This window comes from Hemiscyllium ocellatum, chromosome 28, assembly GCF_020745735.1.
Source record: "Hemiscyllium ocellatum isolate sHemOce1 chromosome 28, sHemOce1.pat.X.cur, whole genome shotgun sequence".
Taxonomy (NCBI): domain Eukaryota; kingdom Metazoa; phylum Chordata; class Chondrichthyes; order Orectolobiformes; family Hemiscylliidae; genus Hemiscyllium; species Hemiscyllium ocellatum.
The window spans coordinates 31328905-31354581 of NC_083428.1; the positions used below are offsets into that span (position 1 = coordinate 31328905).

Consider the following 25677-nt stretch of genomic DNA (forward strand, 5'->3'; position numbering starts at 1 on the left):
ATTTACAAACTCCAGTCAAGTTGCTGCTTCAGATGTAGACACTGTCAGCATTGGCACAAAGAATTACTGTCACCTGGACTCACTGGCCTTTACCTAGGGAGAGTTCACTATTGGAAACAACAAATGATCTAGAGCAGATTTGAGAAGAAAGATGAGCATCTAAGCAATAATGATCATTATAGGTTTTAGGATAGCGAATAGGGCAAAGTATGACAAATATCAAGGTAATAAATTGGTAGAAAGCCTCCAGAAAATAGTGATGTAGAAAGAATAATGTAGAATAGTAGTAATAAATATTAAAAAGGAAGTTTAGTTGGATAAAGCTTGGTAAAGTATGTACTGCTTAAAAAATGAAAGCAAACAAAAAAACTGATGAGACATCCTAAGATGAATAAAGACAAGGGAACAAATGAGTATATCATAACCATGAGTAACCATACACAAGCATATGATGCAGGCAAGAGAAAATAGAAAGAGGCTGGACAACAATTACAAGAACAATTTGAAAGATGAAGAGGAACTAGGAAAATGGATCATCAAAACATGTAACACAAAATAGTGAAACCTTTTTTAAAAAGTTGGGATGAGCATAAGACTAATAATTTCAAGATAAACATCATAGGCAGCAAAATAGCAGGGTATTCAATAATTTTTCTTCAGTATTTACGAGGAAGATGAGCCAGATGGCCATGTCACACAATGAAGAGAAATTACACACCATGCTTAAAATAAAAATGGAAGAAATGTTAATCGAAATCTGGATTAAAACCACTTGTCTTAAAGGAATAAAAATTGTGTATCTTACATTATACTAGCAGAGATATAGCATATCATTACACATTAATAATTCACTAGAAAAAAGGTTGACTGCCAAAGAACTGACCATTACTTTTTATACCTTTTAATTAAAAAAGAGGTAGAATATGTCTAGTGAACAATAGACCATTCAGCTTTTATCAGTTTTTAAAAATAAAGCCATACTAAAGGAGAAAATAAACTCTCTTAAAAACCATAAATATATTGAATATTTAGCTGTGTTTCAAAGGAGCAAGTCTTGCCTGACTAACCTCACCTTATCCTTTTAAAAAGGTGAGAGTAGGTAATGATGACACAGTTGAAGTTCCATATCCAGAAAGGTCTCTTACCTTCAAACTCTCTATGCTCTGACCTTACTCAGCCTACTTCTTGGTAAGTAGCAAGATGATTAGCTAGAAAACTAACCTGGGAGTAGCTATTCACACTGGCAGAAAGAGGCTCCACAAGGAAAGAAGCATGGTCAATTGCAATTAATAATAATAATTTAGATTTTGGAATAAAAAGCATATCAAAGTTTATGCAATTGAGAGAAATAGTTGATGCTGAGGAGGACAGCAACACAATGCAGGAACATAGAAGGATACAGCGCAGTACAGGCCCTTCGGCCCTCGATGTTGCGCCGACCGAGTCCTACCTAACCTATACTAGCCCAATAACTTCCAAATGCCTATCCAATGCCCGCTTAAATGAACATAAAGAAGGAGAGTTCACCACTGATACAGGCAGGGCATTCCATGAACTCACAACCCGCTGTGTGAAGAATCTACCCCTAACATCTGTCCTATACCTACCACCCCTTAATTTAAAGCTATGTCCCCTAGTAACACCTGACTCCATTAGCGGTAAAAGGTTCTTAGTATCTACCCTATCTAAACCCCTAATCATCTTATACACTTCTATCAGATCTCCCCTAAACCTTCTCTTCTCCAATGAGAACAGCCCCAAGTGCCTCAGCCTTTCCTCATACGATCTTCCTACCATTCCAGGCAACATCCTGGTAAACCTCCTCTGCACTCGTTCTAAAGCTTCCACATCCTTCCTATAGTATGGCGACCAAAACTGCACACAATACTCCAGATGAGGCCTCACCAGAGTCTTATACAACTGCAACATGACCTCAGGACTCCGGAACTCAATTCCTCTGCCAATAAAGCCCAGTACACCATATGCCTTCCTCACAGCACTATTTACCTGGGTGGCAACTTTCAGAGATCTGTGTACATAGACACCAAGATCCCTCTGCTCATCTACACTACCAAGTAGCCTACCATTAGCCCAGTAATCCATCATCTTGTTATTCCTACCAAAGTGAACGACTTCGCACTTAGCTACATTGAATTCCATTTGCCACATTTCCGCCCAGCTCTGCAACTTATCTATATCCCGCTGTAACCTACCACTTCCTTCCTCACTATCCACAACTCCACCGACTTTCGTGTCATCCGCAAACTTGCTTACCCAGCTTTCAAGTCCTTCCTCTAGATCATTTATAAAGGTAACAAAAAGCAATGGTCCCAAAACAGATCCTTGTGGTACACCGCTAGTAACTGCGCTCCAAGATGAACATAATCCATCAACTACTACCCTCTGTCTCCTTCCAGCCAGCCAATTCCTAATCCAAACCTCTAATGTATCCTCAATGCCATACCTCTGAAGTTTTAGCATTAGCCTACCATGGGGAACCTTATCGAACGCCTTACTAAAATCCATATACACAACATCTACTGCTTTACCCTCATCCACTTCCTTAGTCACCTTCTCAAAGAACTCAAGGAAGGCATGCATAAACTTGCAGGATTAGCACATAATTATCAAATAAATTTCATGTATTATTGTCGCATTATATTCTGAAGTCACATGTATCTTGGAAAGTGTTGAGGTAAATAGTGGAGCAACAAAGGAAACTGGGATGCAAATCTCTAAATGTTATAATGCAGTTCTAAAGCTGTATCAGAAACAGCCAAGGTGCTCGTGTTTATTTTTGGAGGGTTAAGATTCACAAGTATGCTAAACGTACATCAAACATTGATTTGACCATACTTGGAGCATTGAGTGCAGTTCTGTTCACCATATTATGAAAATAATACAGAGGCACTGAAATCACTTTCTAACTTTTGAGGGAATCAGCACATTTGAGTTTCCTCTTTTTTTTTCAATCCTGAGAAAACGAATCCGAGGGATGTAACAGATTTATATAAAATTTATGACTTTTTAACTTGTAGACAGTTTTGTTTTACTTCTGGGAAAGATGAGAACTGAGACCATCAAAATAAAAATAGTGCCAAAAAATCAAATAGAAATTTCAGAAATGCTCAGAATGTGGTGATAATTAAATGAAGGTGGATAAAGATGTATGTGATACTGCCATAAAGGTTGTCAATCATTTTGAAACAAAAGGAGAAAGTGAGGACTACAGATGCTGGAGATCAGAGTTGAAGAGTATGATGCTGGAAAAGCACAGCCAGTCAGGCAGCATCCCAGGAGTAGGAGAAACAATGTTTTGGGCATAAGCCCTTCATCAGGAATCTGGCTGTGCTTTTCCAGTACCACACACTCTCTTCAATTCTGAAATATGAAGCAAGTATCTTAAAGTTTAATAAGCAGACATTCTTTCAGGCAAGGGGGAGAATGAAAATGAGTGCCTATCCTAACATTAAAGTAACCCTGCCTACAAAGTTCAAGGAAGATCAAGTGCAGAACATTCCCATCTCCAGTCTGTTCCTGCAAGGAGGGAGTTTGCTCTGACAAAAGTGGGTTGCAAGAATTCCACCTGCAGCTTAGAGACAACGTCCATCATCACGTTCCACATGACAAGCAGCGAGTGTGTTGTTTATGACAGCAAAGTCAAATGGCTCCAAAATGGCTTTGCTCTTGTGATAAACAAGTATGCACCAAGAGGCATTTTTTGATGAAGGTGTAACTGGATTTTTTAAATATTACCAGATTGCTTCTGTTTAAAGATGAAATATATAATGGTGGAAAATGGATCAATCAATCTTGATTGTTATGATCTGTGCCATCATGATGGCACTGAATTTATCACTGTTTGATAAATTAATTCAAGAAGCTTTGTTGTCTCATGAACTTGAATACATCTATTGTTGAGGGCCCAACTTCTTTGACAACATGACTCCACTTTCCTACAGGACTGGACCAGAAACCTGTGCAGCACAAGGCCATCAAAATTATATGGATCACCTCCATCATTTTTGAGGTGTGGATTAAGAAAATGGACAAATCTATCAATTAAATAAAAGGAACACTACTATTGTAGCTCCTTGCAGTTGGACGTCACTGGCCTCAACACCCCAATATCCTCACATCCTAGCAGCTTGGCCAATTGATAAACTGATGGTTAGGAACCTGAAAACCCACTGCCAGCAGCATCCAATCTCTGAAGCTATTGAAGTAATTAATAGGAAGCAAATGTACAACTCAACTGTTTGAGAGACCACCTACAGGATATGGAAGATGGTGACAGAAGCCACAATTGTCCACACCTATCATCATTCTGGGTTCACACCGATGAAGACTATATGTAACGTTGAGAATAACAGGAGCAGGATGAGGTTAACTAGTCTGGGGATTATGCTGTTTTTGGTCACCTGCAAGAGGCCAGCATGGGATGTTGTACATTGTGCAGCAAAACTTGTTGCACCAAAATATAATCAATAAATCAGCATTGTAGAATCAGTGCATACTTCACCTGAGTAACCAGAGGAAGGTGATGACTACAAAAACTGAATGCTCAGCTGTCTTTCTCTGTACAGCAGAGACTGTAAGAATGCTCTGGGATTTTACACTGCAGTATGCAGATGCTAAAACATGTTTAATTGAGTAGACCATGTGGTGGATTGTCTTGCACTTGTCCAAAGACATACTGCACAAAGTAGATAAATATTATTGAACTTCTCAGGAGTTACGTTTTGACACTTTCTGGTGCTTTTCACAAGTTTAGGTCACTGTAATGTGTGAATGAACTGAATAAAATTTATTTCAACTAATTTCTGTATTGTTTTCACTTAGCATTTTTTGACACAACACATTGTAAGCAAATTAAATTATAAAGAGACATCCTTGCTATCTTTTGAATGCAAATTTGTGGAAAGATTCTCTGGAACTTATCAGGTTTTTGTAGTAATACTTAAAGATGTTGGTAAGTGGGCCTGGACTGTGCAAATCACGGAGTGTTGACATTGAACTTTTATGGATATTCAGAAGCTAACTTGTCACATTTTAAGGATGGCTGACTTCACTGAGGTGAATCTGCAATTTGATTGTCAATGCATCAGTGCTATTTCCATGAAGCTGCTCTACAGCTGTAATTTTGTATGCAGGGATATAAGGGGCCTATTGAGAGACTTAAGCAATACTTGCTAAAGCACTCCATTTCAAATTATTTGATAAAGGTGGTTTACATATTTTAAAAACAACATTTCTATTTTATTTTTCCACCTGAGTTGAAATTCCGACTCTATACCTTCATTATTCTAAGCCATGACTTTTCTAACACCATCCAGCCTCCTATTTGCGAGGTAATCTATTACTGAGGTCATTCAGAACACTTGGCTTGAGTCTGAATTTGCACCAAATCTGGTGATTTGATCATCTCTGCTTGTTGTCTTGCAATGATTCTTGGCTTTAAAATTTCTGATCATTGTTTTAAAATTCTCCTATGGCCTATCTCTAATTTGTTACAACCCAGCAATCCCTCAAAGCATCTCTCTGCTACTGCAGTTCTGGCCTGTTGCATACACTCAATTTTAATCATTCCAGCAATAATTCCTGTAATTCCAGGGTTCCAAAGCTCCAGAATGCCTTCCCTAAACATTTTCTACATCTGTCTTATCTCATCTTTAAATGCATCTCTTGAAATTTTTCTGACCAACATTTGGTTGTCTGCTGCCCTGTGTCCTTGAGGTTTTGTTTGATGCTCCTGTGAAAAACTTTGGCATGTTTTACCATGTAAAGGGGAAGCTTGTTAGCTTCCCCATTTAACATTAATGAGAGAAAATCACAAATATCCTCAAAAATGCTGGCTCCTGAGAGAGTGAATAATTCTTGTTCTTCATTTGATCACTTGGTTACTATGGTGGAATTTTGTAGGTAACATAAAGACCGCTTTAAAATAAAACAATTGCGTAATACTTTTCCTCTACAAGGCACGCTAAAGTCTTTAAAATTAGGAATACATTTGCATTGATTAATTTATTAACATTGATTTTTATTTATTATTACTACCAGTTCATAGGCATCCCTCTAACTGTTCTAACCATGGATCAGCAAAATTGCCATCTCTGCTGATTTTGTTCCTTCCTACAGAGGTTTTATACAAATCTGCAGTATTCGTGAGCAAGTGACTTGATTGAATCTTGTGCTTCTTTACAGTTGCTAGGTGAATAGAGGACCAGGTCTAGCTGTTTTCGTATCAACACCATGTCGTCTGTCTGTCTTGTGAACTGATCAACTCCAGTAGACATGCACAACATCTGTGAAGTTACAATTTCTAAAATGTTTGCATCTTAGAATCCTAGAGATGTACAGCATGGAAACAGACCCTTCGGTTCAACCCATCCAGGCCGATCAGATATCCCAACCCAATCTAGTCCCACCTGCTAGTACTCAGCCCATATCCCTCCAAACCCTTCCTTTTCACTTACCCATCCAAATGCCTTTTAAATGTTGCTGACCAGACAAAGATGTTTTGATTTTTATTTGAATACAATATTCATTTTCATTGTTCCACTCCTTGATTTAGAGTCATAGAATCATTAGAGATGTACAACTGCAACATGACCTCCCAACTACTATGCTCTAACTCTGCAAACTTACTAACTATATCTCCTATGTTCACATCCAAATCATTTATATAAATAATGAAAAGCAGTGGACCCAGCACCGATCCTTGTGGGACACTACTGATCTCAGGCCTCCAGTCTGAAAAGCAGCCTTCCACCACCACCCTCAAGCCAGTTCTGTATCCAAATGGCAAGTTCTCCCTGTATTCCATGTGATCTAACCTTGCTAACCAGTCTACCATGAGGAACCTTGAATGTCTTACTGAAGTCCATATAAATGACATCCACTGTTCTGCCCTCATCAATTTTCTTCGTTACTCAATCAAGTTAGTGAGACAGTTTCCCATGCACAAAGCCATGTTGACTATCCCTCATCGGTCCTTGCCTTTCTATATACATGTAAATCCTTCTTTCAAGATTCCCTCCAGCAACCTGCCCACCACAGATGTCCGGCTCACCGGTCTGTAGTTCCCTGGCTTTTCCTTATCACTTTTCTTAAATATTGGCACCACATTCGCCAATCTCCAGTCTACTGGCTCCTCACTTGTGACTATTAATAATCCAAATATCTCAGCAAGGAGCCCAGCAATCACTTCCACAGCTTCTCACAGGGTTCTAGGGTACACTTGGTCAGGTCCTGGGATTTATTCATATTTATGCATTTTAAGATGTCCAGCACCACCACCTCTCTAATATAGACATTTCTCAAGATGTCACTATTTATTTCCCATGTTCTGTGTCCTCCACATCTTACTCCACAGTAAGCACTGATACAAAATATTTATTTAGTACCTCCCCTATCTTACTGATACTGATACAGGATACGGATTTTTAAGGCTGATCAGCCATGATCATATTGAATGGTGGTTCAGGCTCGCAGGGCAGAATGGCCTACTCCTGCACCTATTCTCTTATCTATTATGCAGTTCCCCACACAGGCAGCCTTGCTGATGTTTAGAGGCCCTGTTCTCTCCCTAGTTACCCTGTTGTCCTTTAATATATTTGTAGAATCCCTTTGGATTCTTCTTAACCCTATTTACCAAAGCTATCTCAAGTCTCCTTTTTTTTTTGCCCTCCTGATTTCTTAAATATACTCTTCTAATATTCACTCAGTCTCTGCGGTCTATACCTGACATATGCTTCCTTTTTCTTGACCAAAGCCTCCATTTCTCTAGTGATTCAGCATTCCCTACACCTACCAGCCTCGTCCATCACCCTAACAGGAACATATTGTCTCTGGACTCTCGTTATCTCATTTTTGAAGGCTTCCAGCTATCCCTCTACCTTAGTCAACTTTTGAAAGTATTTACTTAATACCTCAAATTGGCCTTCCTCCAATTTAGAACTTTAATTTTAAATCTGTTCTATTCTTTTCTATCACTATTTTAAAACTAAAGTGCTGCAAAGGGTCCCGAAGAGGAAGTATGACTTATCTTCCTCCAGGCTTTGGGGGGTGAGGGAGTGGCGTGGAGGAGGCCCAGGATCTGCATACCCTTGCAAAGTGGGAGGTGGGGTTGAAATGTTCAGCCACGGGGTGGTGGGGTTGATTGGTGCAAGTGACCCGGAGATGTTCTCTTAAAGCTTTCTGCGAGAAGACGTCCAATCTGCCCAATATAGAGGAGATTTGCCTCGGGAGCAACGGATACAATAAATGATATGTGGAAGTGCAGATGGATGTGGAAGGCTCCTTTTGGGGCCTTAGACAGAGATAAGTGGGGGGTGGTGGAGTGTGGATGCAGGTTTTGCAGTTCCTGCGGGGCAGGGGAAGGTGCCAGGAGGGGAGGGTTGCTTGTTAAGGATCGTGGACCTGACCAGATAGTCGAAGAGGAAACTGTCTTCGCAGAAAGAGGATAAGGGTGGGGAGGGAAATATCCCTAGTGGTGGGGTCCATTTGTAGGTGGTAAAAATGTCGGCAAATAATGCAATTTATGCAGAGGTTGGTGGGGTGGAAGGTGAGGACCAGGGCGTTCTGTCCTTGTTGCAGTTGGAAGGATGGGTTTGAGGGTGGAGGTGCGGAACGTGGATGAGATGCACTGGAGGGCATCTTCAACCACGTGGGAGAGGAAATTATGGTTTTTAAAGAAGGAGGCCATCTGTGTTCTGTGGAACTGGTCCCCCTGAGGGCAGATGCGGAGGAATTGGGGATACGGGATAGCATTTTTGCAAGAGATAAGGTGTGAAGAGGTGGAATCTAGGTAGCTGTGGGAGTCGATGGGTTTGTTTTAAAAAAAAATGTCAACGTTGAGTCGGTCCTTGTGGATGGAGAGGTCTAGGAAAGAGAGGGAGATGTCAGAGATGGTCCAGGTGGTGGTGGAACTTGGTGAAGTTGATGAACTGTTCGACCTCCTCGTGGAAGCATGAGGTGGTGCCAGTGCAGTCATCAATGTAGCAGAGGAAGTGATGGGAAGTGGTGCCAATGTAACTCCGGAAGATGGACTGTTCTACGTAGCCGACAAAGAGACAGGCATAGCTGGGTCCCATCCGGTTTTGCACCTTGTCTAATAAGTGTATCCACATATTGAATTCTAATACACGTAAGCAGTTTGTAAATATACAATTCCCACCTATTGACTAGAGTGCCTTCCACAAGGGTATCGGATATCTGTCATGTGGTTGTGCTTAATTGTAGGACATAGCGTGGAAGTAGGCCATTCAGTCCAATAAGTCCATGCCAGTGTTAATGTTGCACTCGAATTTCCTCCCATCTTTCCTTGTCTCAATCTATAGCATAAATCTTGAGTCCCATCTTCTCCAGGTGCATTTATACCATTTGTTTGTGGTAGTGAATTACACATTCTCATCAGTCTTTGGATAAAAATGTTTCTTTTGAATTCTTGATTACACTTTTTCACAACTGTATCATGTAGATAATATTTAATTCTAACCTCTCTCCAGCAGTCCCTCAAAATGCGGATGACTTTCTTCCACTCGTGTTTTTGGGGCCTCGAGCTGAGTGAACAGCCCAACACTAGACATTTGTATCCTGCCAATGGTGGAGCAAGTAGTATTTGATGACATGGGTGGGTGGGATGCCTGGAATTAAGAGGAGCTTATAGATGTGTTCTATTTTATATTTATTATTTATATATCCCATTCCTTCACTAACTGGGTCGAAATCCTGGAATACCCTCCTAATGTGGGTCGACCTAATGCATGTGAACTGTAGTGGTTCAAGAAGGCAGCTCACCTCCACCCCACACTCTGACAACTAGGGATGCACAACCAGTGCTGACCAGTCCGCAATGCCCATGTTCTACGAATGAATCTTTGAAAAAAAAAATTGCCCGTCCAAGCTGTAAGGCTGTTTGAAATTTGATATCAAAATCAATTTGTTTTTAAACCATTTGAATCATTTTGAAGCTTAGGAATAAAGTGATAACCTTCATTAGTGATAGACGCTTATTTACACTAAGCAAGCACTTTGGCAATGCTGTAGTGCTTTCACACTACTACCTCAACATTACATACTATCCTGGATCAAAGTGTGATTTCTGCTTATGTACTTCCTGTGCTTCAAGTACCATTGTTTTAAGCTGTACCACTACAATTTCTGACATCAATGAATCGTTGACATATTCTTTACTCTGTAAAAGCAGTGGATCATGACTTGCAAAGTAACTTTGAATTTTGATGACCCCAGTCTGTGTGCACTATGGGATGTGCTGCATGCCTGAGAGAAATCACCACCTCCTAGTCTTATCTACTTTATTTCCCATTCAAGTAAACTATAGTTCTTCATCCCCGAGCTTGACATCTGCAGGAATGGCTTGAAGCAACCCACAGTGTAGAAATATGTATCTTCAGCCCCATTTATGTGAGTAATGTAAAATATTTATTTTTATTTCCGTATACCTTTTAGTGAGTGAGCTAAGTGGATCAAAAAATTATGAATGCAATGGCTTGAATCCTCTAAATACATGAGAGGAAGCCAACATTGAAAAGCAGTCTCCGACTATTCTAGAGCTACCAGACAGAATCAGGGATGCCACAATCGGAAAGGAATTGTGTTGAATCCTTTAAAAATTAAACATTAATGTACCGAGTCTTTGTTATTGAATGTAACAGTCCATTTAGCCAGATAGTATTTCATGATGCTTACAGCAGAAAGTTAATTTGTTTTAAAATTTCAAATGGAATGCAAATGAGCCTTTATTACAGTGCATTTATAGAGTGAATTTTGTTTCTTAAATCTCTCATTAAATGCTTTTCTGTTAATAATATAGTGAACATCTGATGTTTGTGTGGATATTAGCGAGTTTTGAGAAGATTTGTAGCTCAGGTTGAGGTTCTAGATGTAGGTTTGCTTGCTGAGCTGGAAGATTCATTTTTCAGATGTTTTGTCACCATACTAGGTAACCTCTTCAGTGAGCCCCTGGATGAAGCAATGCTGGTGTTTCCTGCTTTCTATTTATATGTTTGGGGTTCCTCGAGTGGTTGATGTCATTTCCTGTGGTGACATTATTTCCAGTGGTGGTCATTTCCTGTTCCTTTTTCTCATGGGGTAGTAAATGGAATCCAAGTCAATGTGTTTGATGGCATTCCAACCAGACCTTTTTATGCTTCTGGGAATTCTCATGCATGTCTCTGTTTAGCTTGTCCTAGAATGGATATGTTGTCCCAGTCGAAGTGGTGTCCGTCCTTTATCTGTATGTAAGGATACTAGTGAGAGTGGGTCATGTCTTTTTGTGGCTAGTTGGTGTTCATGTATCCTGGTGTCTGTTTATCCAATGTAGTTTGTTACAGTCCATGCATGGTATTTTGTAAATGACATTAGTTTTGCTTGTCTGTATCGGGTCTTTCAAGTTCATTAGCTGCTGTTTTAGTGTATTGGTGCGTAACCACAATGCCAAGGGGTCTCAGTATCTGGCAGTCATTTCTGAGATGACTTTGTAGGGGAGAGTGGCTAAGTTTTCTGGACGCGTTGTCTGCTTGTTTGGGTTTGTTGCTGAGAAATTGGCAGACTGTGCTCCTTGGGTGCCCATTCTTTTTGAATATACTGTATAGGTTAATTTCCTGTGCTCTGCGTAGTTCCTCTGTGCTGCTGTGTGTGATGGCCCATTGAAATAATGTTCTGATGCAGCTTCGTTTGTGGATGTTGGGATGATATGGAGATATAGTTCTTTAGGGCTAATAATCAAAATCATCACCATCAAATAATTTCCCTCATTGCCCAAAATTTTCAATAAATCGGTGTTCAATGTGTCTGCTGGCCCATTTATTCATAATGGATGTCATAACTCTGCACTTAAAGATCAACATGAGACAGCCCAAGTCATCATTAGGAACAGCATGAACCATTTGCATTATATAATCAATGGGTACTTTCACTAGCTTATTTATTACTGAGGCACAGCAAATGAGCAGCTTTATGAAAGTCTAATTTTATTTGGCTCAAGCATTTGCCATTTTTTGTCTTTAAAATAAATACTATTATTGATGATTTCACTTTATAAAGTTTGTCTAAACTTCAAGGAAGTGGTCTAAAGTAAACTCAGTGGATAGCATAATGGTTGATTAATCGTTCAAGAATAGAAGCAATCTCCAGATTGAACCATTGATCAGAAAATGTAAACAAATACTGTAGCTATGAAAGCACATCAGTAACTGGCAACTCTGCAATGAATGACTCCCCACCTGACTCCAAAACGCCTTTCTACCTTTATTGTATTTTCTACAAGGCACAATTGGAGTGTGATGGAATTCGCTCCACTTGGGTTGATAAGTGAAGCTTCCAACAACATCCATCCAGACTAAGTTGCTTGCATTATTGCAATCTCATTCATTACCTTCACTGCTTGCTCTCATGGCTTCAGCATGTCCCATATACATTGTGTGCTGTAGAAACCTCCAAGGTTTTTTCAACACCATTTTCCAAATTGCTGGTGTCTACACTTAGAAGATACATGTGCACTCCACCACTTGAAGGTTTCTGTCTAAGTCTCTCACTATTCTGTCTTTGATATGTCATGTATTCATTCATTGGTGTTGAGTAAACTTTTTGGAGTTCCCTTCCTCATGGCATTGAGAATATATCCGCATCAGTTCAGAAAGATGCTGTACTCGAGAGCAATTAAGAATTGGGTGAGAAGTTCCAAACTTGCTAATGGCATCTATATTCCATGAATAAGTTGAACAAAGGGACCTTGCTGCACCATTCTCATGTGGCTGTTATTCATATGTGAATCTACAGAGATTGTGTCAGATGCTTGACCTAACTGAGCTTAATATTGTTCTTACCTGCTGTCCACATGCTTACACTTTGATCAGGGTTCATTGGATAATTTTGAGGGCTAGAATCTCTTATTAACTTTCACAAGGTCCCCTTCTCAGTTTCTCTGCAAAATCTCCAGGAACACTGAGGCAAATGAAAGCTCCACACATTCATCCAAATTAAGTTACTAATTCAACACTGTCAGAGGATCAAACCCTGGACTTTCATTTTTTTTTTGGACAAATCAACTGCTAAATAGTTACTTTCACTGAGTCATCAAGTGAGTGTGTTGGAAAAATATTTTTGTGGAAATGATTGATTTTTACATATTAGAGATCATTCTTCAATGTATTTTATCTGCAACTAATTGTCATTTTAAAATCTGGTGTAAAAACCATGGAAGTGAAAACACTGCCTCATAGTTGCAGTTTTCAGTCCTGTTGGATTTGTTATTTTACTGTAGGTTTGGCTTGTGCTATAATTCCACAGTGTGGATGTGATCCCGTCTGGAACCTGAGCTCATACCTAACTAAGACTGATTAGGTGAAAGTATTTTTTCTTCCTCTGTCTGCATTTTTGTTAACTGTGAGCTTATGTAGAACCTGTTTCATAAGATTACAGAATGTTGTAGTATTGAAGTCATTTGACCTATGTATCTACCAAATAAGATCAATCTTTTTGTACCACTCCTCTATCTGTTCCCTGTAGCTTTAAAAAAAATTACACCCTATATGGAAGACTTGGATTCTCCTTCTCATTCACTGCCTAGTGATTTCACCCCCCCCCCCCCCCCCCCCCCCCCATTTACCTTTTAAAATTGTTTGTAGTTATGCATTAGATTTATTCATACTTTCTCCCTTCTTAAAAAAAATTTAATTCTTTACTCTCCCTTGGCAACTAATATGTTTGAAATTTCCTATCATCATGGATCTCTTCTGCACTTTTTCATGGCCTGGACGCATTTTCCTAAAGTAGTGTGCCCAAAGTAAACAAAACAGCCAATTATAACTTCCGTAATAATTTTGTAGGCTTGGCATTACCACATTCATCCTCTTTAAAAGCAAAATTGTAGAAGCATAAATATAATGTCATATACCTTAAATTTAAAGACCAGCTTCCTGTGCAGCAGTTTATCCAATATCCTTGAGAATCCAGATAAACATTACTGCACTTTGTGTATTGATGTAATTTATTATTTCCTCAAAGAATGCTTACATTTGTAAGTCTGAGTGTAAAATAGATCTAGCAGCTGTTCCTGAGATTGCAGTCTTACTTTTAGATTTACTTCTATATTTCTTACAGTTCTTATTTCAGTCGTAAAATTTTTATTTTGGTCCACTTTTAGTTCTTTCATAGTCAAAAATGCAAAACATAAACCCAAAAAAGCATGATCTTTTTTCAAGCAGAGTTCTTTGGAGATGCCTATATATGGTTCAGTTTTTTTTTTCTCTAAAATTATACACAGGAGAGTTTTTTTTAACATTGCTGAAGGTTTTTTAAAATCATGGAAGAGAACTGAGTTATGTTGATGGAGCTTTTGGAGAGGTGTACACGTGGAAGGCTCTGGAGAGTTTTTTTAATCAGAAGATTGTAAGCTGATTTCTGGACCACTTGAGTTTTGTTTTAATTTGATTGTTCAGCTAAGCAGTTGATTGTATTTAAGATTTATATGTTTGATTTTTAAAATTTTCCTTTTGCATGCTAATTATTAATCCTTGGGTAAGGAAAGGTTTATTTTCTATATATGATGCTGTTTATAAACTACCTTTTTAGGCTGAATGTTATTGAGGGCATACAAGAGAGTTAGAAAGCGAGTAGATTTAACGAAGTGATTGCACAGGATTATTCACAGATCAGATAGTTGGGTGATTGTCAAGAAAGATAAGGTAGTTCAGAAGTTTTGTGGTTATTCCTTGCAAAAATACTCAGTTTTGTATACAGTTTGAAAAGGATAGTCTCTCAGAGGAAAATAGAAGAGACAGTTAGATCTTGGGCACTAAAAATGAATTTTATGTTAAGCAGTATTTGGCAAAATTTAGAATAATTGGTATAGGGACTCTCCTGTCAAGGGCACAGACATGAGATTCTGCAGCAGAGAACATGAATATAGATAACCTGTTACTTTCCTGGTGCCAGGATTAGAGGTCTCAAAACATTTCAAACAAATTATTAAATGGGAGAGCGGGGAGTTATTGTGTATGTTATTTGTAGGCATGAGAGAGTTGGGGAAAATATTAAGGCTTTACAGAGTGAATATAAGAGGTTCAGTAGAAGATTAAAAAGTAGAACCTCAAAAGTAGTAATCTCTGGATTAGTCCCATTCCCAAGCTTGAATGAGAGAAAGAATAAAAGGATAATGGAAATAAATCAATAGCTGAAGAGATGGTGTAATATTCAGGGATTCAGATTATTGGATCATGGGGATCTCTTCTGGGGCTGAAAAGAACTATTCATAAAGGGTGGGTTTCATCTGTATTGGAAAGGGACCAATACCCCAGTGGGAAGATTCACTCTTTCTATTTAAGTGAGAATGTAAACTAGTAAAGGGGAGGGTGGAGGTGGAAGTAGAGTAAATAGAAAGGTAAATTGAGGGTGGTTTTGAATCTGAAAAGAACAAATTAATTAGAAAAGACGGCAAGAGCAAATCGGAACGAAGCAACTCCAGAATTAAATTGATTTGTTTTGGTGCAAGGAGCATTGCATGAAAGGTTGATGAACTCAGAGCATTTTGAGAACATCGGATAGGGCCGTCATGTCTATTACAGAGACTTGGCTGAGGGATGGACAAGAATTGTCAGCTCACTGTTCCAGGTTGCTAATCGATAGGAAGGATAAAAAGAAAGGCAAGATAGGAGGGATGTGGCATTTTTGCTCAAGGGTAATATTATTTAGGTCGTAAGCTTGCTTGCTGAGCTGGTAGATTTGTTCTCTGACGTTTCATCACCATGCTGGGTAACATCAGTGAGCCTTGGATGAAGCATTGGTGTTCTCTCCTGCGTGTGATTTGTGTGTCTTGGTCTGTTGTGGTGGATTATATCACTTCCAGTTCTTTTGCTGCAAGGTTGGTAAATGAGGTCCAAGGTGATATGTTTGTTAATGGAGTTCCAGTTTGAATGCCAGGCCTCTAGGAATTCTTGTGCGTGTCTTTGTTTAGCCTGTCCCAGGATGGACGTCTTTTCCATCAGTTTACAGAAAAGCCACACTGACCAGATACTCAACTACAGGAACAATCCTCCCCAACACTCTCAAACAGAGCTGCAACAGGATTTTATTGTAATGGCCCACAATACACTGCTGCCCCCAGGAACTGAAGCTGAGGAAAAACATTTGCACAATGTATTGGGGAACAACAAGTACCCGATAAGTGCAGTCATTCTATTCCTGCCCAACAGACCTAAAAAAGAAGACGCAACGTGCCCAGAGGTTCTAGCTACCCTGTCATACATTAAAAACATCTGAGATGACGACCAGACTACTCCGGCCCCTACGCATCATGGTAACCCACAAACCTACTGCCACACTGAAACAGCTCCCAATGAATTTAAAAGACCCTGTGCCAATAACCAGCACAACATATATCATATATATGAAGTACCTTGCAAGGACTGCATCAAACATTACATTAGATAGACTGGCAGGAAACTAATCACCGGAATACATGAGCACCAACTAGCCACTAAAAGACATGACCAACTTTTATTGGTATCCATGCATACAGACAAAGAAGGACACTAGTTCAACTGGGACAATACATCCATCCTGGGACAGGCTAAACAAAGACATAAGCGGGAATTCCTCAAGGCCTGGCTTTCAAACCAGGACTCCATTAACAAACACATCGATTTGGATCCCATTTGCCAACCTCCCGGAAACAGAACCGGAAATGATATCACCCACTACAACAGACTAAGATATACAAATAGCAAGCAGGACAGAACACTAGCGCTTCATCGGAGGCTCACTGATGATGTTTCCTAGCATAGTGACGAAACGTCTGAGAACAAATCTACCAGTTCAGAGAGCAAACTTGCAACCTGAACCACAACCTGTGAGCTACAAATCTTCTCCAAAATCGAAAATATTATTACTATAACTAGATAGCTCTGAAAAGTCATGAAAATATATGGGTTGAAATTAAAAATAAAAAAGGATGATCACCCTGATGAGATTGTACTACAGGCCCCCCAGTAGTCAGAGAGAAATAGAGGAACAAATATGTCGAGATCTCCGATTATATGTAAGAACAAAAGGTTGTAATAGGTGATTTTAATTTTCCAAACATTGACGCTACTATAGTGTTAAAGATTTGGTGAAGAATTTGTCAAATGTGTTCAAGAAAATTTTTCTTTATCAATTTATATATGTTTCTACTAGAGAAGGAACACCACTTGACCTTCTCTTGGGGAAACAAGACCGTGCAAGTGACTGAAGTGATAATAAGGGAACGCCTGGGGCTGGGATTCAGTGACCATAATACTATTTGGTTTTAAAATAGTTAAGAGAAGGACAAGCCTTCCATTAAAAATTAAAGCTTTTAATTGGATAAGGCAAATTTTAATCCCACAAGACTCCCCAAAACCTGCCCACCATCGACAAGGCAGAAGTCAAGAGTGTGATGGAATACTCCCTGCAAGGCTGGATGAGTGCAGCTCCAACAGCACTAAGCTTAACACCACCCAGAACAAACCAGCCTGCTTGATTAGCACTGCATCCACTCGCTCCACCTCCAATACTCAGTAGCAGCAGTGTGTACTATCCAAAAGGTGCAGTGCAGAAATTCATCAAAAATCTTCAGAAAGCAGCTTCCAAACCCACTATCACTTTCGTCAAGAAGGACAAAATCGGTAGATAACTGGGATCACCACCTGCAAGTTGCCCTTCAGGCCACTCGCTGTCCTGACTTAGGAATATATCATTGTCACTAGGCCATATTCCTGGGAGTCTCTCCCTAACAGCATTGTGGGTCAACCCACATCAAGAAGGCTGCAACGGTTTGAAAAGAGAGCTCACCACCATAAGGGTGACCATGTATGGGCCGTAAATGCTGGCCAGTCAGTGACGCCTGCATCCCACAGATGAATTTTTTAAAAAATCGATGTAGGTATACTCATAATACCATTAGGGAATGAGTTCTCTATGTATTCTTACCTTATAAACTATTATTGCAGCTTCTAAAATGTGAAAACAATAAGCCTCAATATTTTTATGTTGTAAAGCTGAAGATCAGCGTTTTCTAAAATCTATGAAAGATGGTTAAACTCAATGTGAATAAGCTGACTCCAGAAAGGGAGTGTTGATGGGAGTCTCAGGCAGGACATCCACAACACAGACCGCGATTGAAAGAAAAAAAAAATCAATGTTGTTTTCTTTTATCCTAAAGTTCTTGGGTAAAAACTAAATGTAATTAAGTACGTCTTGAAGACATCACTCTGCTTAGTTTTGGTCAGAACCTCCTTCAATCATCAGATGTGATTCGCTTTAAAATTCAAGAGATTATAGAGCTGTGCTAAATGTGTAATGTGTTGAAATGTAAAATTCCACTTAAATCTTCTAGGTATGTTATTTTCAGATTTGAAGAAATAGCAGATAAGCCATCCCTGAGAGTGACGTGAGAAATGTCCAATAGTGACAATGTTTTAGTGTTCATTTTAAAGTGGAATGAAATATAGTCTGCCAAATATGTCAGTCATTCATATGCTAACAAATTATTTTAGAAGATTGTAATAAAGTGTTGGGTTCAGTTATGAGGATGAGTGATTGCAGAAATGGCCTGGGGTACAAATATTACAAATTGGTCCGTTCTCTAATACAAGCAATTTGCAGAAATGCTGATCCATGCACATCGTTTGTTGCCAAGCCAGTTTGCATTTATTAAGGTCATTCAGTACAGTGAAGGCATTATCTAGTTCAAGACTACTCTTATTTTTCTCTCAGGCTCCACTAGCAATGTTGTGATATGAAATGCAATGGTAGAAATACGTAGAAGCATATACTAATTTGGACTTCAGATCATTCAGTGCCCAAAGTTTAATGATGATATGTTGTTTAAATTCTTTTATTTGTTTATTTCTGTTTTTGGATGCATAGCTCACCGAGGCGAGGGCAAATAATACTGGGGAATGGAACACATTCCCCTTCTGGAAAAGTACATAGGACTATTATAATGCTGAATCACGTGAGATAATACATGTTAGATGCAGTGCAATATTTCCTGTATATTGTTTCAGCAAAATGCCTTTGCCTTTTCTCATTTGAGTGCCCACTGTTACATCAGTGTGACAATCTTCCATACTGCATGTTAGCTTAATTCTCTGAACAAGTTTGTTAGTAGTCAAGATGATCCCTGACAAAGAGCTTCTGTCAGAAACGTTGATTCTCCTGCTCCTTGAATGCTGCCTGACCTGTGCTTTCCAGCACCGCACTCACTACTCTGATCTCACTTTCTCCCTGTTAGTGTGTGCTACGTTGTACTTGCCCTTGTACATTTAGGTTTCTGGATAGTTTGGTGATATTGCAGTGAGGGAAACTACTATTTAGAACCTGAAACAATTGGGCAAACAGTTATATAATTCCTATTAACCAATCAGGTTGAAGGATTATGAAATTACCATTGCAAGGAATGAGAAGGAATCATATGTTAGAGTGAGAGAATTTGAGGACGTCGGATACAAAAAAGTAGCATTGACCAATAAAAGGTAGAGATAGAAAATAAAAGTCTATATTTCAACTTTGTTTCTTTCTTATAATTTCAAAAATTATTGAAAACATGAAGGAATGAGACTTTGCACTATTAAATTTTAGTACCAGTGAGATTGCCTGGCAATAGTTAATACATAATCACTTTGTTAAGAGGGTACTTAAATCTGTAAAACTTGTAATAAGTTTAGTTGATAACTTCATTATGACTACAGCCACTTAGTGCTGTTTAGTCCATTTCAATCATGATTAGATTTTGTTTTCATGGATCTGAGAAGTGAAAGACCAGTGTATAGGTTGAGATGCATTTTGAAGCCTTTCACTTTTGGGCAGCATGGTGGCACGCTAGTTAGCACTGCTGCCTCACAGCGTCAGAGACCCGGGTTCAACTCCCACTTCAGGCGACCAACTGTGTGGAGTTTGCACATTCTCCCTGTGTCTGTGTAGGTTTCCTCCGGGTGCTCCGGTTTCCTCCTCCGTCCAAAAATGTGCAGGTTAGGTGAATTGGCCATGCTAAATTGTGTTAGGTGCAAGGGTAAATGTAGGGGAATAGGTCTGGTTGGGTTGTGCTTCGGCAGGTCAGTGTGGACTTGGGCTGAAAGGCCTGTTTCCACGCTGTAAGTAATCTAATCTAATCTAATAACAATGGAGGGACTTTGTGAAAGATAATATTCAAAGGAGACCATTGCCCCCTTTAGCTAATTCTACTGGCAATGTCTACATCTGTGACTATTGTATCTAATTGCCTCTTGGGTGGTAAAGTTATTCTTTGCTTCCCATTCTCCCTCTCAAAAAGATAATTGAACATATCAACCACTCCTTGTGGTTCTTGCCATTAGTCCTAATTTATCTTTTCCTATTTTAAGGTTAAGCTCACTTGTACTGTGGTTATTACATTTTTCATCGTGGTGGTTATGGTACCCCAACTATACGGTACAGGATCAACTAGTGGGCCACTTTATTTTTAGATTAGATTCCCTACAGTATGGAAACAGGCCCTTCGGCCCAACAAGTCCACACTGACCCTCTGAAAAGTAACCCACCCAGCCCATTCTCCTAACCTATATTTACCCCTGACTAATGCACCTGATGCCATGGGCAATTTAGCATGGCCAATTTGCCTGACCTGCACATCTTTGGACTGTGAGTAGAAACTGGAGCACCCGGAGGGGAAACACCCAAACGCTGGGAGAATGTGCAAACTCCATACACAGTCACCCAAGGTGGGAATTGAACCCGGATTCTTGGTGCTGTGAGGCAGCAGTACTCACCACTGAGCCACCATGCCGCCCATTTTGTTCCTATGCTCTTAACATAATGCTGTAGACACTTGGGTCGCAAAAATTGACTGGGCTAAGTGGAGTGATTTTGAATGGGCTGCTTGTATTGCTGCTATTTAGTTGTTGAAGTAAATTAAACCGAAAATGGGGTGAAGATTATAATGAACCTAGATGATATCACCCAATTTATATTGTCATTATGGACAGTTTCTACCCTTTTATATCTCATAAGGTTGTCGTCTTAGGATGTTTCAATGGCAGCCAGTGTTTGTGTTTGTATATGGGCTGGTCAGAATAGTAAAACTTTTCAAGAAGCTTGACAGTTACATTTATCAAACAAAATATGCCACCAAGCCGTGATATGTAATGGCAGGTAATGATCCTTTTGTGGAAGATGTACATTTTAAGAAATGTATTAAAGGAGGGAAGAGAAACAGATGTAACAGAGAGCTTTAGGGGTGGAATTCAAGAACTTGGGACCTAGGCACTGGAAGGCATGGTCACCAATGATGGAGTGCAGGAAATATGGAATACATAAATGATATAATTAGAGCTGAACAGTGATTTCTGAGGATTGTAGAGCTCGAGAACATAACAGGTTGGAAAAGTGGGAGGTAATGAAACAAAAAATAGGGACTAGAATTTTAAATTTGCCAGTCTAAGTCAATAAGTACATTGAATGATGTGTGCATATCATATTTGGTGCAATTTGGAACAGCAGCAACAAGGACTTGGGTAAGCTCAAAATTATGGCTGATAAAAAGTGGATTCTGACTTGGAATGCACTGGATAATTGTGTTAATGAAGACCTGGATGGAGTTGAGCAGAAGTTTTTTCCAACCTTCCCTCATGATTTAGTCTTCTGATATTGAAGACGTATCTCCTGGCCTGGATGAGCAAAGTTTTAAAGGTCTTGATATTTTGCTTGGACATCAGTAACCTCAATGGAGCCTGGCTGTAATACCATAAATATTCAAGAAGCCTCGCATTTAAACTTGATATCATTAGATAATGCTTCAGGGTAGCGGTTTTCTTTCTATTTCTCTGTTCTCAGCTGCTGTCAGATGAAGTAGATTTTCAATATCCATGGTATTTCATTTTTGTATTGGTGTGATATTATCCTATTGAACTGTCTTACTTACAGAAGGAGCATCACTCAAAGCTCTACCTTATCTCTGGGACATCGGTTTTGGATCTGAAGGATCACTCAAGAAATGGTGTGAATAAATTGCAACAAAAAGATTTTCTGTTTAATGTTAGTATGATCACATAGAAAATTAATTGAGATTCAGTCTATTTCAAATCGTAGCTAGAATATTGTAAATCCTCTTGGCAATAGACTGTGACTAAATAAGTTACAAACTTTATTTCTTAATTCCAACAATGGCTGTGCAACAATATAATTTATAAGATGAAAAGGAGCAACCTGACACAGCACTAATAATTCGTGCTACACTCTCACTTTCAACTCTTTTCAATTCTTCCCAGTCCAATAAGATGTGGTTTAAAGAATTAGCTAGCACACCTTTTTTGAGCAGTTACTTTGCACCTATTCATTAGCTCCGTTATTCATTTTTTGGTTTCATAAAAACTTGATTGTAAGAACAGTTAAGTTTCAGGGAGATAGTAGAGACGGTTCAGTTGGCCTTTGTTCCTCTGGATTAGAAAGTGAAAATCAGCCAGAATTCCTGATTGTAAACTCTTATCAAATGATTCACTAAAGATAAGTGTTATTCATGAGGGTATTCTCCACCTCTTAGTAACCTTCAACTTAAAGTCATTAAAAAGAACTAAAATAAAAAGCTATATTGAAACAGCTAAATGGCTTAGTGTACAGTGGACAATTGGTACCTTGAAAGCTTTTTCATATCAAATAATAATTCTGCAGTGGAGCAAGACATGAAGAGCTTCCAAAATCGACAATGTTCTGTATTTTTGGAGGATTGGTGTTACAGAAGAGGGATCACTTGAATACTTGCCACGTACAGTTGTTTAAAATTTTGGCCCATCCATATTCATTGAGAATTATAAGACTTTATAAAATACCTAACAGTGCCCATTTGTTGCAATTTGAAGAACTTTCTCAAACTAATGCAATAGTTTCAGTCTGAGGTCATGACTGTGTTTTTCTGGTCGGTAAAATTGAATGTTGATCCAGTGTAAAAATGGCTGAAAGCACAAATAAAGTAGTTTTGGGCATGACACAATCTTGTCTTTAACATTTCATGCACAATTTTAACCAACTTTACTTAAGACCATAAGACATAGGAGTGGAAGTGAGGCTATTCGGCCCATCAAGTCCACTCCGCCATTCAATCATGGCTGATGGGTATTTCAACTCCACTTACCAGCATTCTCCCCGTAGCCATTAATTTGTTGTGACATTAAGAATTTATCAGTCTCTGCCTTGAAGACATTTAGCGTCCCGGCCTCCACTGAACTCTGCGGCAATGAATTCCACAGGCCCACCACTCTTTGGCTGAAGAAATGTCTCCGCATTTCTGTTCTGAATTTACCCCCACTAATTCTAAGGCTGTGTCCACGGGTCCTAGTCTCCTCGCCTAACGGAAACAATTTCCTTGTGTCCACCCTTTCCAAGCCATGTATTATCTTGTACGTTTCTATTAGATCTCCCCTTAATCTTCTAAACTCCAATGAATGCAATCCCAAGATCCTCAGCCGTTCCTCATATGTTAGACTATCATTCCAGGGATCATCCGTGTGAATCTCCGCTGGGCACGCTCCAGTGCCAATATGTCCTTCCTGAGATGTGGGGACCAAAACTGGACACAGTACTCCAAATGGGGCCTAACCAGAGCTTTTTATAAAGTCTCAGTAGTACACCGATGCTCTTATTCCAACCCTCTTGAGATAAATGACAACATTGCATTCGCTTTCTTAATCACGGATTCAACCTGCATGTTTACCTTTAGAGAATCCTCAACTAGCACTCCCAGATCCCTTTGTACTTTTGGCTTTATGAATTTTCTCACAGTTTAGAAAGTAGTTCATGCTTGTATTCTTTTTTCCAAAGTGCAAGACCTCGCATTTGCTCACATTGAATTCCATCAGCCATTTCCTGGACCACTCTCCCAAACTGTCTAGATCCTTCTGCAGCCTCCCCACTTCCTCAGTACTACCTGCCTGTCCACCTAACTTCGTATCATCGGCAAACTTCGCTAGAATGTCCCCAGTTCCTTCATCCAGATCATTAATATATAACGTGAACAGCTGCGGCCCCAACACTGAACCCTGCGGGACGCTGCTTGTCACCGGCTGCCATTCCAAAAAAGAACCTTTTATCTGAATTCTCTGCCTTCTGTCAGACAGCCAATCCTCAATCTATACTGGTAGCTCACCTTGAACACCATGGGCCCTCACCTTAGCAGCCTCCTGTGTGGCACCTTATCAAAGGCCTTTTGGAAGTCTAGACAGACCACATAAACTGGGTTTCCCTGGTCTAACCTACTTGTCACCTCTTCAAAGAATTCCAACAGATTTGTCAGGCATAACCTCCCCTTACTAAATCCATGTTGACTTGTTCTAATCAGACCCTGCTCTTCTAAGAATTTAGAAATCTCATCCTTAATGATGGATTCTAGAATTTTACCAACAACCGAGGTGAGGCTAATTGGCGTATAATTTTCTGTCTTTTGTCTTGATCCATTCTTGAACAAGGTGGTTACAACAGCAATCTTCCAATCATCCGGGACTTTCCCTGACTCCAGTGACTTTTGAAAGATCTCAACCAACGCCTCCGCTATTTCCTCAGCCACCTCCCTCAGAACTCTAGGATGTAGCTCATCGGGGCCAGGAGATTTATCAATTTTAAGACCTTTTAGCTTTTCTAGCACTTTCTCTTTTGTAATGGTAACCATACTCAACTCAGCCCCCTGACTCCCTTTAATTGTTGGGATATTACTCATGTCTTCCATTGTGAAGACTGATGCAAAGTGCTTGTTAAGTTCTCCTGCTATTACTTTATCTCCCATCACTAGGCTTCCAGCGTCAGTTTGAAGTGGCCCAATGTCTACTTTTGCTTGTCATTTGTTTCTTATGTATTGAAAGAAACTTTTACTATCATTTCTAATATTACTGACTAGCATGCCTTCATATTTGAACCTCTCCTTCCTTATTTCTCTCTGTTATCCTCTTTGTTTTTGTAGCCTTCCCAATCTTCTGATTTCCCAATGCTTTGGAAAGGCAAGGACTGATTAGGGATAGTCAGCATAGCTTTGTGCGTGGAAAATCATGTCTCACTAACTTGAGTTTTTTGAAGAAGTAACAAAGAGGATTGATGAGGGCAGAGCGGTAGACGTGATCTTCAGTAAGGCATTCTACAAGGTTCCCCATGGGAGACTGGTTAGATCTCATGGAATACAGGGAGAACTGGCCATTTGGATACAGAACTGGCTCAAAGGTAGAAGACAGATGGTGTTAGTGGAGGGTTGTTTTTCAGACTAGAGGCCTGTGACCAGTGGAGTGCCACAAGGATCAGTGCTGAGTCCTTTACTTGTTGTCATTTACATAAATGATTTGGATGTGAGCGTAAGAAGTACAGTCAGTAAGTTTGCAGATGATACCAAAATTGGAGGTGTAGTGGACAGCAAAAGTGGTTACCTCCGATTACAACAGGATCTTGACCAGATGGGCCAATGGGCCGAGAAGTGGCAGATGGAGTTTAATTCAGATAAATGCGAGGTTCTGCATTTTGAGAAAGCAAATCTTAGCAGGACATATACACTTAGTGGTAAGGTCCTAGAGAGTGTTGCTGAACAAAGACCTTGGAGTGCAGGTTCATACCTCCTTGAAAGTGGAGTCGCAGGTAGATAGGATAGTGAAGAAGGCATTTGGTATGCTTTCCTTTATTGGTCAG

At 39.6% G+C, this 25677-nt stretch overlaps 1 protein-coding gene across 2 annotated transcripts in view; it reads left to right on the plus strand.

Annotated features, from left to right (window-relative positions):
- Positions 1-25677, plus strand: part of wdr18 (WD repeat domain 18) — a 189925-nt gene that overhangs the window by 27655 nt on the left and 136593 nt on the right. The gene's annotated exons all lie outside the window — the stretch shown is intronic.